Here is a 12,420-nt window from a genome sequence, read left to right as displayed (position 1 = left end):
ATGAACTCTCAAACGAACATAAGGAGAACAGCCAGAGAATATTGAGCATTCAATTCTAAACACATGTAATGTAATAGAAATATAATTTTAACATGTCAGAGTACAGTTGTATCTCTTTTTTTTTTCAAATACACACACATATAAATAAAAAGGACAAAGTATTGAAATTTCTGCACCAAAATGTTAACTATGTTTAGTTCAATATGGTAGGAAAATGGGAAATACTTATCTTTTCCTCGTTTATTTGCATTTTGACAATCAAGATGCATTATATGTATGCTAAAAAAAATAAGTATTTTTAAAAACAAGCAGTAAATAGCATGATAGTTGATAATATAAATTTAGCATGAGGTTGAATGCAAAGTATTTGCCTAAAGAAATCTTTTTATACTATCCTTTTATCTAATTTGGTATTTACAAATCTTTTTTTCTCAAATACTTCTTCTGGTCTTATAATAAATAGAAACCATGAAAGGAGACTATTCAAATACACCTCAAAATCCTGCCTGCCTAACTTTTAATGTCTATTTTGTTCCCCTTTTCAATTTGAATGAGGCTTTGTCCCAAGCCTCCTCGGCTATGATCTGGAAATGTCTTTAGAAATAAGATATTCCTCAGCAGTTGGGCAAATCGGTGACAAGCACTCCTGACATTATACTCTTCACCCAAACAAGCATCCTCTGGCCTAAATGGAGTTAGATGACATATACTCCAGCCCGGGGATGAGAGGAGAGGGCAAGAAGCACAAATCAGCCTTATCTAAAAATAAGAAATCTCGTGGCATCCTTTTCCCTCTTCCCTCAAGGCAGCCATATGTTAAATTCTGGTGCCAGAATCAAAGGTTGGGCTTTGTTGGGGTTGGGCTCCCAACTGTACTACTTTCTGTGTGACCTTGAGCCAAGTTCTTAAACTCTCTGAAACTATTTCTTCATCAGGTGAAGGGGAGGTAGCACTTTCCAGAGTGATTTGATTGAGAAAATTAGACAATGATTATACTGCCTTTAACACCTTCCCTGGGAGGCAGCAAGTACAGGTTAACTCTTAGTAATAACAGTAGTGCCAACTCCACAGCTGGGAACGTGGAAACCAATGCAGCCTGCGTGAGAAACTACAGTATGAAACAAGGAGCCCACACGAACCCTATTTTCTGGCTTCACTCGAAAGCTCACCTCAGTGGCGCTCACTGCCCAGGAAGTTCTAAACACTGTAGAGGAGACCTCACTGGCCAGGGGCTTCCATCCATTGGCAAAAGGCCCAGGTCCATGGTAAGAAACATGAGGCTGTGGGGGACAGACGGCAATGCTCAGTATCTGAACTCCATCCAGGACCGAGAAGAGACTCTTGCTAACCTGCACCCAACATAGATCACAGAGGAGTAAGTGTTTAATGCAAAGTGGAAATGACCCCACGTCTAGGACTCTGCTGCTCCCAGGAACACCAAACTGAAAAGCAAGTCCCTTCCGAAGGAATAGCCGAGCCTTGCTTGCTCTGCTCACTTACTCCGCTAAATGGTCTGGGGTCTCTCTCCTCTTGATGGCTTCTCGGGACAGGATAGCTGGGGATCTGATGTTCTTGTCAAGGCAACTGATCTGTACATCACTCTGGAATGCTGGTGAGCGTCCACAAAATAAATTGTGCTCTACTGGCTACCTCCAACCCTGCTCGACAATTCCCTCTAAGTCCCTGTTGCCTACGCAAAACGGCTCCAGTTGGTTAATCAAGTTGAAAATTCAAGTCCAGGGAGCTCAGTGGCTTGTGTTCCAGGGTGAAATGCAGCTCGAGCTGGAAAATCCTGGCCAAGTTTCACCAGGAGAGTTCAAGTTCAGAGCCTTCTCTTTGACAGAATGGCTGTAGCTGACTCGAACCAGGGAAACTAATGTTAATTCACATGATGATAAGGGAACTTAAAAGGTGATCATGTCTGTTCTTTTGCAGTAAAACCCCTGGAAAACATGAGATATCCAAAAGGCTCTTGGTGAATGTTAAATATTCAAACATGGCCTTTTCATCATATTATATGATTAATATTTACATTCATGAGTAAGAACAATTCTTTGTCTATTTTATCAGGATCATAAGAGAGGCTTGGATTCATGGTTCAACAAGGAATCAGCAAATAAGGCTTTTGGCGTAATTTGCCTTAGGCTTTTAACAGGTAGAAAGAACAAAGTTGTTATAACTGACCTGTACTTCAAGTCAATGAATTAAATGTTCCTGCCACAACCATTAGTTTGCTAAACTCACAGAAGTTTCAAGAAGTTGAAAGAGGTAACATGTAGTCATCAGACCAGAAAAACTAGTGCAAACATCCCCCATATGGTTTTATACTCTGAGTTATCCAAACAGAATAATCATAAACAAGTAGCTTTGTAACCATAAAAAGCATGGTTTTCATGTTCCCAGTCATTTTCTCAGTTTTTTTAAAAGAATTAAAGGTTTCCTCCTTCAAACGTGACTTAGTATAGCCAAGTGTCTTCTGGGTGAGAAATGACACCTTACACCGAATTATATTCTGTGGGAGTGGATAATGTTAAATTGAGACTCCAGGGAAGAATTTTGAGCCAGCTCCATTTCTTTCCTTTTTTCTGAGAGGTCTTGTATTTTCCTATTTTAGATATATTTGGTATCGATATAAAAATTTGTCTATAAATGGTTAAATGTTCTATTCCTAGGTAATATTAGAGATTAGTACACCAAACTCCTAAGGAAGTTTTTCCCTTTGTGAAAGTCAGGGGAAAAAAAGAAATTCTAATTTGTTCAATGTGAAAGAATCTAACCAGCCACAAATTTCCATTGAGCATTTTGAAAGAAATTACCTAAAATTAATAACAAGTCTAAAGAAAATTGATTATTAATAAATTAAGAGGAGGAACAAAAAGATATTTTTAGTTTTGAATAGATTAAATGAACTAGCCAACCTACAGTAATGTTTTCCTGCTATAAGAATGTTGTCCTGCTAGGGATAATTATGGTAATCGGGATTAGGGTAATTTAAACTGGACTGACTGAAAAGAGGAAGTAAGAGATTCTTAAGTTGCAGAAAAACCCAAGAATATACTTAAAACCCTGGCTCTTTATGCTGCCATTAAAACAGCTATGCGATACCAAACTAATTTTATGTGTGAAAGTGAAGTCGCTCAGTCGTGCCCAACTCTTTGCAACCCCATGAATAGCCTGCACCAAGCTCCTCCGTCCATGAGATTTTCAAGGCAAGAAGTACTGGAGTGGGTTGCCATTTCCTTCTCCAGGGAATCTTCCCAACACAGGGATCAAACCCAGGTCTCTCACATTGTAGACAGACGCTTTACCGTCTGAGCCACCAGGGAAGTCCTTATGTATCAAAGGGATCAACAATCATAGATGAAAGAACTAAAATGACCCAACATCCATGACTTGGGAAGTCTCTCTTCGCTATATGTTTAGATTGAAGTCTTGAGTTTTTATGTTTGGACCACAACACTATCACATTGCATCATTTTCCAGTTCAGAATATTTGAACTTTTCTTTTGCTGTACAGCTTGAGGAAATAAACATCCTCTCAAACGGACACTCATTTTCCATATCTAGTAGATGACCACAACAGTATAATAATCTGGAATCCCCAACTAGACTCAACTCATGAGAGGAGGCTCTTTTACAGATTTCACAATAGCCTAATTTCCATTTTGTTAATGTGCCCCATTGTTCAGTGTCTGTATTCATTCCCATTCAGTGATGAAGTGGATCTACTGTTTGAGGTCCAGTGCCACCGGTTAAAGTCAGAGAAATGAGTCATGCTGGATTTGGTCCCTAGAAGCACTTGCCAGCAATTAGATGAGTTTATGACTCTTACTCTTTACTCCCTTTAGTTTCCTAGGGCTATAGTCACAAAAGACCACAAGCTGAGTGGCTTAAAATAACAGAAACTTACTCTCTCGTAACCCTGGAGACCAGATGTCTGAAATCAAGGTGTCATCAGGGCCACGCTCACCATAAAACCCACAGGGGAGAATTCCTCCTCGCTTTCCCCAAGGCATCTGGGGGGCTGGCCATTCCTTGGTGACCACTGGCTTGCAGCTTCATCACTCAGATCTCTGTCTGCCTCATCACATGGCTTTCTCCCTGGCTACCTCCAGCTTCACAAGGCTTTCTTCTTATAAGGACATCAGTCTGCTTGGATCTGGGCTCCTTTCATTATGACTTTAACTTAATCACATCCACAACTCCTCCATTTCCAAATATGACCACACTCTGAGGTACTGGAGGTTAGACCTTTAGCAGGTTTTTTCCCTTGGGGGAGGAGGCACAGTTTAACTCATTATACCCCCTACTACCTTTCATCCAATCCTCTTTTGCCTGTAAAGCTCTTATATACCAACTGAGTCTCTACATGGTAAGATAATAAAATCTGAGCCAAGACTGAAGGCCCCATTGGTTTATAATGTTTTCGTTTTCTTCAAAGCATTTCCACTTAATTGCATTTGGTCCACACAACAAAACAAACCGGATAGGTATTTTTATCTCAGGTTTTTTGGATGAGAAAACTCAAGTGCAAAGAAGTTAAAGGCCTTGCTTGGTATCACACAACCTTTATACTGCCACAGGCAGAATACTCAGGCCTCCTAACCTCTTCATCTGTGCTGTTCCCACTAATAAACAGGGCCTAACATGTAGTATCATTACTATGGGCGCACTGACACTCAACAAAGAAACTGGATTTTTCAAATTAAATAGGACATTGTTACAAAAGAGCAACAGGAGGGACCCTTGTGATGGTCAAGTGTTATGTCTCTTGATGAAAGTCACAGACTATCCAAGGATGGTTCTGAAAGTCCTGAAGCCCACTGGCTCTCCAGACTCCTTTGGTTCCATTTGGTTGAGAAGTACTCCCTACATAATCCTTTCAGTTTAGTTCAGTTCAGTCACTCAGTCATGTTCGACTCTTTGCAAACCCATGAATCATAGCACGCCAGGCCTCCCTGTCCGTCAGCAACTCCCAGAGTTTACCCAAACTCATGTTCATTGAGTCAGTGATGCCATCCAGCCATCTCATCCTCTGTCGTCCCCTTCTCCTCCTGCCCCCAGTCCCTCTTTTTCAATGAGTCAACTCTTCACATGAGGTGGCCAAAGTATTGGAGTTTCAGCTTCAGCATCAGTCCTCCCAATGAACACCCAAGACTGATCTCCTTTAGGATGGACTGGTTGGATCTCCTTGCAGTCCAAGGGACTCGCAAGAGTCTTCTCCAACACCACAGTTCAACAGCATCAATTCTTCGGCGCTCAGCTTTCTTCATCCATACATCCAGCTCTCACATCCATACATGACCACTGGAAAAATCATAGCCTTGACTAGAAGGACCTTTGTGGCAAAGTAACACTTTAGGTCAGCCTAATGGCAACCCACTGCAGTATTCTTGCCATGGACAAAGGAGGCTGGTGGGCTGCCGTCCATGGGGTTACAAGAGTCGGATATGACTCGGCAACTAAACACAACCACCAAGAAGTAGCTACATTGACAACCACATACATGCAGTCAGGTCAGGACAGGGAGTGCCCCCACCAAAAAGAAAAATTCCTTTCCATTAACTCTTCAACCAAGAAATAGAAAGGAATGTCAGTTAAGGAGATTTCAAAGCAGAAAGTGAATCTGCTCATACTCCCCCTTGGTCTCCCAATTCTTGGCCTCAGTTCACTACTTATATAAGAAAATATTGAATGCAAATGAAATCAATGCAATGTCATGTACACTGGTAGTTAGGCCACAGGCTCAGAAATGCACAAAGATCTGGGCTTGAATCCTGTCTCTGTACCTGCCTAGCCGAGTGCTTTTAGGGTATTTTAACTTTTGAAGCTTCAACTTCATGGACATAACAGCAGTGCTCTTAGTATTTCCCAGGACTGTTTTGAAAACAGATTGCTTTGACAATTGTTCATGTGAAAATAAATGTGTTGATTACAGTGCCTTGTTCAACAATATTTTTGGTTTGTATTCAATATCTTGTATCCAATATCTTCGGAGTTGTATTCAACTCCACACATGAACATTCAGTAAATGCTATGGACCATCCGTTCCAAAGTCTACCACGTTGCTACTTCTAGTTCAATTTGCATTGCATACTGACTGGGTTTACCTGGGTTTTACAACTGGGCAGAAGGTTCACTGTCTGTTTGGTTTAGTTCTTTCATCCCTAATCTAAATTTCAGTTTTTGCTAAAGAAGTGGTCATTTTTTATTCAGAAATTTTTTAAGAGTTCTTCCATATTCTAGTAATTTGGGGATGCATTTAAACTTGTTAACTTTTCACATTTCAATGCCTTCTATTTCAACTCCCGTGTCAGTTTAAGAAATCTGTTTTTTTGCTGATATTTGTTCATTTTTTTGCCTCTTTGCCAATAATCTCTCACTTGATCATTTCTAACATGAGGACAGGAGATGTGTTCCAGTGCCTATAAGCCAAAATCAATGATTTTGGTTAAGTCTCTGATAAGGGCCTCCTCCACAGTAACAGGTCAGTACTGAGTGGGATGGCCAAGATCCTAAGAAGAAATATTTGCTACTCTACAAAAATATTTTTCTGATCTCTCCCCAGGTATACCAAGATGAAAAAGACAAGTCAATATTCCCTTAAAAATAAGTTACTCTTATGACAGCAGATATAAACTTAATTTAGAACTATCCAACTGACTGTTGAACTTGCTAGAATGTTACCCAATACAGCTTCAGAGGCAGTTATAAATCATCTAGAGAAAATAGCCTTTTTTCATGTTATTCCAGGAACCAAGTAGACTAGTCAGCCCCAGAGGGGATCTAGTTCACTATTCTCACTTTAGAGCTCTCACACAATTCTGCACCAGACTTAATCTCAAAGGAAATTCCCAATGAAGATTAAATAATATAAATCATGTCAATTCAACTGCAAGGAACCACAAAGTTTAGCACACTATAACTAAAAACTACTCAGTGGAAGATTAAGAGAGTTAAAATTGTGTTGATTTTTTTAACTCCACATTTATTTTGTTTTCAGATTATTAGGGTAGTCTCAATATGCTTCACTAATGAAAAATTTGGAAAAAAAATAGAAAAGCTTGAAGACAAATAAAACTATCATCAGCTATAAACCAAATTGGTGGTGGTGGTGTAGTCCCTAGGTATGTCTGACTCTTCTGACCCCATTGACTATAGCCTGCCAGGCTTCTCTGACTACGGGATTCTCCAGGCAAGAATACTGGAGTGGGTTGCCATTTCCTTCTCCAGGGGATCTTTCTGACCCAAGAATCGAACCTGGGTCTCCTGCATTGCAGGCAAGTTCTTTACCGACTGAGCTATGAAGGAAGCCCATAAACCAAATTAATTACATGTTAATGCATTAACATATTTACCTCAGTCTAAGTATTTTACTTAGCTGAAAGTTGTTTCTTCTTTTTATTAATTTAACCTTAGTATATCACAATATTTCATAAACATCATTTTATTGATGGTCTTTTTAATACACTATCATGTATTTAACAATCTTGAAAACTAGGCATATAAAATTTATTTTTAATCAATAATTCATGAATCATGCTTATTTTATGAAATTTCAGTCCAGTTCAGTTCAGTCACTCAGTCATGTCCAACTCTTTGCAACCCCATGAATCATAGCACGCCAGACTTCCCTGTCCATCACCAACTCCTGGAGTTCACTCAAACTCATGTCCATTGAGTCAGTGATGCCATCCAGCCATCTCATCCTCTGTCGTCCCCTTCTCCTCCTGCCCCCAATCCCTCCCAGCATCAAAGTCCTTTCCAATGAGTCAACTCTTCGCATGAGGTGGCCAAAGTATTGGAGTTTCAGCTTTAGCATCAGTCCTCCCAATGAACACCCAGGACTGATCTCCTTTAGGATGGACTGGTTGGATCTCCTTTCAGTCCAAGGGACTCTCAAGAGTCTTCTCCACCACCACAGTTCATAAGCCTCAATTCTTCAGCACTCAGCTTTCTTCACAGTCCAACTTTCACATCCATACATGACTACTGGTAAAACCATAGCCTTGACTAGATGGACCTTTGTTGGCAAAGTAATATCCCTGCTTTTCAATATGCTATCTAGGTTGGTCATAACTTTCCTTTCAAGGAGTAAGAGTCTTTTAATTTCATGGGTGCAATCACCATCTGCAGTGATTTTGGAGCCTCCCAAAAAACGTCTGACACTGTATCCAGTTTCCCCATCTATTTCTCATGAAGTGATGGGACCAGATGCCATGATCTTAGTTTTCTGAATGTTGAGCTTTAAGCCAACTTTTTCACTCTCCTCTTTCACTTTCATCAAGAGACTTTTTAGTTCCTCTTCACTTTCTGCCTTAAGGGTGGTGTCATCTGCATGTCTGAGGTGATTGATATTTCTCCTGGCAATCTTGATTCCAGCTTGTGCTTCTTCCAGCCCAGCATTTCTCATGATGTACTCTGCATATAACTTAAACAAGCAGGGTGACAATATACAGCCTTGACGTACTCCTTTTCCTATTTGGAACCAGTCTGTGGTTCCATGTCCAGTTCTAACTGTTGCTTCCTGACTTGCATATAGGTTTCTCAAGAGGCAGGTCAGGTGCATAAAGTAATGGTCAAAATTCTGCAGGCCAGGCTTCAGCAGTACATGAACTATGAATTTCCAGATGTTCAAGCTGGTTTTAGAAAAGGCAGAGGAACCAGAGATCAAATTGCCAACATCCTCTGGATCATCAAAAATTCCAGAAAAACATCTATTTCTGATTTATTGACTATACCAAAGCCTCTGACTGTGTGGACCACAATAAACTGTGGAAAATTCTGAAAGAGATAGGAATACCAGACCACCTGCCTTCTCAAGACCTGCCTCTTGAGAAACCTATATGAATTTAGAAAACAGCACAAAATAAAGAAAAGATAAATTGGTGATTAAATTTGTAAGTGTGACCATAGAGTTTTAAAAACGGAAGAAAATTTGTTGGCAATTGCCATTTGGTAAAGATCTATGAGATGGCAGGCACTGTGCAACTGCATTTCTAATCCTTACATGACAGCACAAAAAGCTCATTTTATTATAATTATCACTTTGAAGGTTCAGAGGTCATAGAGCTAGTAAGTGGTGGATACAGACTATGAACAGATGTGTCTAACCCCCAAACTGTTTCCCGACTACATCACACTACCCCCCATCATCACCTCCACTTCACGACTTCTTCCACCGCCACCTCCATCGCCACCACTATCATCTCTACCATCACATCTATGGATCTTTACCGTCACCTTCACCAACACCGCTCTCCATTATCACCACTTTCAACACCATTTCCATCACCAGCTCTATCATGTCCTCTACCATTCGCTCCATGATCACCTCGACCATCTCTACCACCACCTCCACCATCTCCACCACCACCTCTAGTATCCACCATCACCTCCAGTATCCACCACCATCTCCACCACCACCTCCAGCATCTCCACCACCACCTCCAGTATTCACCACCACCTCCAGGATCTCCACCACCACCTCCAGTATCCATCACCACCTCCACCATCTCCATCACCACCTCTAGTATCCACCATCACCTCCAGTATCCACCACCATCTCCACCACCACCTCCAGCATCTCCACCACCACCTCCAGTATTCACCACCACCTCCAGGATCTCCACCACCACCTCCAGGATCTCCACCACCACCTCCAGTATCCATCACCACCTCCACCATCTCCACCACCACCTCTAGCATCTCCACGACCACCTCCAGTATCTCCACCACCACCTCCAGTATCCATCACCACCTCCACCATCTCCACCACCACCTCCACCATCTCCACCACCACCTCTAGCATCTCCACGACCACCTCCAGGATCTCCACCACCACCTCCAGCATCTCCACCACCTCCACCCTCTCCACCACCTCCTCCAGCATCTCCACCACCACCTCCACCATCTCCACCACCTCCACCCTCTCCACCACCACGTCCAATACCTCCACCACCACCTCCAGTATCCACCACCACCTCCAGTATCTCCACCACCACCTCCAGCATCTCCACCACCACCTCCAGTATCTCCACCACCTCCACCCTCTCCACCACCACCTCCAGCATCTCCACCACCACCTCCACCATCTCCACCACCTCCACCCTCTCCACCACCACCTCCACTATCTCCACCACCACCTCCAGGATCCACCACCACCTCAACCATCATTTCTACCAGCAGCTCAGACTCTACATCCTCACCACCTTCCCCACCACCACTTCCGCCCCCCCTACACCTCCACACAGGCCACCATAACACCACTCTTAAGGTTTCTTATCATGTCTTTTCTATATACCCTTTCTTCTCTTCCCATCTTTATATTCTCCTCTCCTGCTTCACTCTGACCCTTTCCAACCTGGACTTCCTCACGTGCCTGAGTCATAGAGATAAGGCAAACACTGCCAGACCACACTCATTTTATGAACAATCCCAATCATTCATTCATTGCACAAACACTGACTGAGAGCCTAGTATGGGACAGGCACTGTTCTGAGCACTGAAGAGTCCAGTAATTCTTCCATTTGTAGGATTTTCTTCAATACCAAAGAGCTTATAGGATTTTCTTCACTCTCACACACCATTTACCCATTAAACTTGCTTGAGTTCCCAACTCATTCTGCCTGGCCTCCACAGCAGGTGGAAAGCAGAAGTGAACTGCTCAAAAAGGATACGCGAGTAAAAAGGAAAGTCTCAGGCAATAGTCATGAAGTAACTTCTTATCACTTATTGCCACAGCAAGCCCACAGGAAAGAACTTCCTATTTCCATACTGCTTAACGCAGCTTGCCTATAAGAGTTCACACATGGACTGTCTTCAGAAAAGACACTTGATATATAGAGGAGAGAGACGTTTAAAAATAAAGAATATGTATACCAACAAATATACAAACTGAAGTCCTTTTTCTTCTCACTTGCATGATGTGCGCAGAAGGAAACCCATGTTCTTTCTGTTTCTATTTCCAAGTCAAATTTTAATTAGCTGTAGAGGAATCCGAGTCCGTGTATGACTATACAATGCCTAAGAACACACAGGCCCCTACATAATAATAAATTCCACTACTACATTCAGCAATGCCTTGGTGGCTTATAATCCTGTCTCTTACAATTAAGTTTCTTTTACACATTCACAAGCAAAGAAAACCAAACGTTCCAGACGTCCTGGGTAAAAACCTCTGAACCAACATTACCTAAGTTCCCATTTCATACAGAGACAACTTATCAAGCCTGTGACTTTTTATCTAAAAGTAAAATCCCCTCCAGCAGTCTGCATACAAAGGAGGGTTCTCTACAAAGAGCACACCTTCTCAAAAGAGGGTGGCCACAGAGTGTTTTCCCAGATGAATTCCTCAGGACCCACACACATGCCAAACTGTTTCTCTAAATCAAACCCGTGGTCTGCAGTCCCAGCAGTTATCAATACAACATCCACTACAGAAATAGAAGAAAGGAGAGTTCACAGTTCTCTCCTTCAAAACTCTAAAAGTGTCTGTAGCACTGGACTTCCCAACAGCAAGTTTATGAAAAGCTGAGCAAACATGACATCCCAAGAGTCACATCTTACTCACAGCTCACTATTTTAAAGAGAGTGCCAGAGTATCCATTGCTTCACCATCTTGATCCTAAGCAATGACTTTATACATCAGCCAAGGAGTGGTTTTACTTACATGCAATAAAAAGACAGTAAATCCAAGTACCAGCTCTTTATCCCTGATTTCAGAAAATTCATAATACTCTGAGGTCAAGGTTGAGGATTCCTCCGTATGCGGCCACAGCTCGGGCAGCTCCACAAGACGACCATTAGAAGCTGGCCAGAGAATAAAGCTCTTTCAAAAGAAGAGGAAGTGTCATCTCTAACTTCCCCAATCTCATTGTTCTTCCTTCTTATTGTTAATAAGCCTTCCTTGATTCCAAAACACAGGACGCAATTCATGTATATTAGTTACATCCCCTCTGTCAGACTCCATTGATCACTAAACACTATTCAGTATGTTCATTTCCAGGACACACGTGGGAAACATTACATAGTTTTGCATTCTCATTTTGGAGGCAAAGATGTTTATTTGCAGGCGAGGGTGGGGTGGGGTGGGGTGAGGTCATTTGCAGAGCTGTTCCTGGTGGGTTTAGTTGAAATGCTGCTTTTTTATCATCAACCTCTTTTAGGCTCAATGTTCTTTTGCATTTCCCTTCTTTCTCACCTCCTAGTGTTCGTATTACTCCTAAATAGATGACACAGATAAATGTGCAAAAAGTATCTTATGTTAAAAATAAGTCAGCCTGCCTTTCTCCTGCAGCATAATTAATAGATTCTCTAACTTTAAAATTTTTATTTCACATGCTCGAAAAGGAAAATGACAGGGGAAAATTAGGGAGACCTGAACTCACCATCAATAAATGCCTGCCCTCTGACTTCTCT

The 12,420-nt window shown here is 41.7% G+C and overlaps 1 protein-coding gene across 3 annotated transcripts in view; it reads right to left on the bottom strand.

Moving 5' to 3' along the window:
• IPCEF1 (interaction protein for cytohesin exchange factors 1) overlaps window positions 1-11,816 on the bottom strand; it is a 167,928-nt gene extending 156,112 nt beyond the window's left edge. Inside the window, exons 1-3 of one of the 3 annotated variants that reach the window (XM_025294347.3) lie at window positions 11,672-11,816; window positions 1,501-1,943; window positions 1,170-1,280 (exon numbers count right to left, since the gene is read on the bottom strand). The gene's annotated coding sequence lies outside the window, so the exon portion shown is untranslated. The remainder of the gene's footprint in view (window positions 1-1,169; window positions 1,281-1,500; window positions 1,944-11,671) is intronic. The other 2 variants (XM_006074356.4, XM_025294344.3) reach the window with 2 other exon arrangements.
• Between the last annotated feature and the right edge of the window lie 604 nt (window positions 11,817-12,420).

Source organism: Bubalus bubalis, chromosome 10 (assembly GCF_019923935.1).
Source record: "Bubalus bubalis isolate 160015118507 breed Murrah chromosome 10, NDDB_SH_1, whole genome shotgun sequence".
NCBI classification, from domain to species: domain Eukaryota; kingdom Metazoa; phylum Chordata; class Mammalia; order Artiodactyla; family Bovidae; genus Bubalus; species Bubalus bubalis.
This window is presented reverse-complemented; position numbering and strand designations above follow the sequence as displayed.